This window comes from Theropithecus gelada, chromosome 8, assembly GCF_003255815.1.
Source record: "Theropithecus gelada isolate Dixy chromosome 8, Tgel_1.0, whole genome shotgun sequence".
Classification (NCBI taxonomy): domain Eukaryota; kingdom Metazoa; phylum Chordata; class Mammalia; order Primates; family Cercopithecidae; genus Theropithecus; species Theropithecus gelada.
In genome coordinates this window covers 62029809-62033403 of record NC_037676.1, presented here as the reverse complement: position 1 = coordinate 62033403, position 3595 = coordinate 62029809, and the positions used below count along the sequence as shown (strand labels likewise).

Genomic DNA, 3595 nt, shown 5'->3' with positions numbered 1-3595 from the left:
AGAATGGTTTAGCCTCATTTGTCTGATGAAGAATATTTATCTTGTCTTTCAAAAGCTACAGATCAGAGTCTATTCATTGCGAGTGCTTTATGTAGAAGCAGCATTTCTCACCAATGGTTATGTAGTTCTTCCTCATTGAATTATCAGCATATCTAGTACATGGCCATTTTGAAATACAATAGAGGTTAGACTGTTAGCTTCTGACTGGAGTGCTACCAGTGTTTGCATAGTGACACTGAACTCTCATTCTATTACCATGGAAATATTTAGATTGAGTGATCTAGTTTTTCTGTCTCATAAGTTCCAAATGCTGGGAAAAAGAATCATGGTATGCAAGTGGGTTTTCTATAACATTGTGTCTAATATGTTTGTGTTGCGCCACTTTGTGAACAAAGGAGCCCAAGTCTGTAATTTGGCTGACAATCAAAGTGGGGAACTTGGTGGCAGAAAGTGTCAGATAACCAAGTCCACAGTGTTCTGATCATGTAGGTGAAAACCGCTCATATTTCTTGTCACCAGCCAAGATAAGAAGACCAGGGTTGTTTATGGACAAAGTCAGAGTGGAACTTGTGACCCGCAGATGGAAGTTTGTTGTGCTTTGTCTTCTGTCATATTGGCATTTGCACATCTCCAGCTTCCATGTGCCCCCGTCAGTCTGTGGGAGTAAAATTGTTGCAAAGTATTTGACATAAGATGCCTTTTAGTTCAGTCCTGGAAGTTATAGAGCTTGGTTTTTTCACCTGGCCAAGTCAGTCCAGATTTTTGGTCTATCTGTATGTAACCTTCAGTGTGTGCTTGCTTAATGAGAGGAGCAAGTGAGCTATGCCAACTCGCACAGGGCTGGCTTGTGAGTCGTTCATAACATCTGGTGATTTGGCAAGTGTCGACATCATATGAGTCAGTGTTAGGACCTTCTATGATCTTTGTAGGAGGTGTAATGGTATTATCTATGGAATCAAACCACAGGATCTGATTGCAATATTGCCCTGTTATATCACTAGAAAAGGTCCAGAATAATCTCTGTTTTAATGCTTAATTAGTCTATTTTGTATTGCTGCAAAGGAATACCTGAGGTTGGGTAACTGAAAAAAAAGAGGGTTTTGTACAAGAAGTATGATGCCAGCATCTGTTTCTGGTGAGGGCCTTAGAAGAAGCTTACAGCATGGCAGAAGGCAAAGAAGGATCCAGGATGTCACATGGTGAGAGAGGGAGCAGGAGAGACAGGGGAGGATGTGCCAAGCTCTTTTTAAAAACCAGCTCTCATTTGAACTAATAAGAATGAGAACTTTTACCCATTCGGATGGCACCAAGCTGTTCATAAGGGATCTGCCCCCATGACCCAAATACCTTGCACTAGGTCCCACCTAGAACATTGGGGATTACATTTCCACATGAGATTTAGACAAAACAAATATCTAGACTACATCAAATTCAAAAGGAAAAATTACTTTCTAGTGATTTAACCTGATCAAAAGACAGTTCTTGAGCTCCCACAGAGGATTTTCCATGCTCAGTTGACTTCCAAAACAAGCTGAAGACATTGCTTCCCTAGTTGTGGATGCCATATCTTATACATTCATCTTCCAGAACGAATCCACCAGATACTGTTGGTGACAGGAATGAAAATATGTTCAGGTTCTTCTGCATCCTGTAGATGATGACATACCAGCAATTCGATTGATGAGTTAATGTAGTCAGGGTTTGGAACACAGCTGCAAAAGAATGCCAGGTCTGTGCCTGACCTTTTGCAAAAGCAGTAAATGATAAGAGTAAGAGAGGTTTGAAAGAAGGTCCATGGTGGAAGATCAGAGGGAGAATAGGACAGATTGATAACATCTTCAACAAACTTCCAATAGGTTATCCACAAAGGAGAAGGCTTAAAAAAAAAAGAGTGTCAAGGAGTCCTTTTACATTTTATCTTCAAGAGAGAGGCTTTTAAAGAAAAGGTGGTGGGGTTAGATGAAAGTAAGGTTTCTCCATCTGTGATTTTGGGAAAATAGCAGTCTACCTCATGTTACCTTCTGCTTTAGGAGTTTGGGGATTGGCTCTGGAAATCATTACTTTAAGGTCACCTGTAGGAATTGTTTTCCCATTGTCCCAGTATAGTGTGATATGATAAGAGTAAGAGACTGAAAGAAGGTCCATGGTGGAAGATCAGAGGGAGAATAGGACAGATTGATAGGACAGATTTCCAATCGTCCCAGTATAGTTTGGCATGGCTCACATCAGTCTAGGAGCATTTGTCTTTTATTTTTATGGGGGTGTAGTTGGTTAGGAGTTCATAAGGGCCTTCCCGGATAGGTGACAGCATGGGTTTTTTTCTAAAAACTTTTTTTTTTTTGTACTTAGCTATTTAATGAGGTTCTTAAGACATTTAGAACACCAATTTGTGAGGATAAATTCCATTCGTCAGGGCAAACACAGATCGCAGGTAGCCCTGGAGCTGAGGAACAGCTTTGATTTTTGGTAGAATTTGTGAGTCCACAGCTTTCTGATCAATGTTGCGCTGCTCTGTAATCTCGTATTTCTCTTTTTCTGTGTCGAAGATCTCACTTTCCTGGTGTCTGGGCTTCCGCAGCTTCTTCTTCTTGAAGTAAGCATCAGTAAGATGTTTTGGGATTTTCACATTGCTGATATTGATTTTGGTTGAGGTGGCAATGACAAATTTCTGGTGTGTTCTTCATAGAGGAACTCGATTGAGGACCAGAGGTCCAGTCACAAGTAACAAGCCACTAGCCAGCTGCTTGAGGAAAACCACCCTCTTGCCCCTGTGGCGTCCAGTGAGGATGATCAGAATGGTCCCGGGGGTAATGCTGGCTAGCAGTTTTCTCACGTGCTGACTGAAGGGTTTTTTGCCGTGGCTCAACAGCTTTCGAGGCACATCTTCAGTAGGATAATATCTAGGCATTTTGCGAAGTTTAACCACCCGGGTACCGCCGTTCTTGTCACCACCAACTGGTTTTGTTGTAAGAGTTGCAAGAACCTTCTCCTTCTTTTTCTTTTCAACCTTGGATTTAGCGGCTGAGTACTTCCTCTTGTACATGGCCTTTCTGGAATACATGGCAGATCGGGAATACCTGCCAATTCCTCTGACAAGGACAGGGTTGCGGCTGCAATGGGGCTTCCCCTTCTTGGGCTTCTTAGCCTTGAGGTTACCCTTTTTCACCTTGCCACCAGCATCAGCCTTCTTGGCTTCGGGTTTCTTCTCTTTAGTATCTGGCTTCTCAACTTTTTCACCCACCATCTTGCAAGATGGGAAAGAGAACTCTAAAAACTTTCATTTACACACAATCTTTTGGTCAAAAAGGATGGTGAGGCTTGTCTGATGGTGGAGGTCATGCTTTTTCTACCTGTTGATATGCCCCAAGTATACTAGTTAGTCCCTGTACACAGCTAGTCGTGAATCAGATTGCTCACTGAAATACCCATAGTGTTCCTTCAACCCAGGAATGGAAGGTTTGGAGGTCTCAGTATGTATGGAGTGACCAAACACTATTTCAAAATGGATTAATTCATGTCTCCTATTTGGAGCATTCCAGATTTTATAAGGACCAGAGATAATGCTTCTCACCATGTAAGTCTAGTACCTTGATAA

The 3595-nt window shown here is 41.9% G+C and overlaps 1 pseudogene across 1 annotated transcript; it reads right to left on the bottom strand.

The window, feature by feature from the left end:
• Positions 1-2329: 2329 nt before the first annotated feature.
• On the bottom strand, positions 2330-3244 carry LOC112630048 (annotated as a pseudogene). The gene has a single exon (XR_003120799.1). The product of XR_003120799.1 is annotated as a 60S ribosomal protein L6 pseudogene (transcript).
• Positions 3245-3595: the final 351 nt, after the last annotated feature.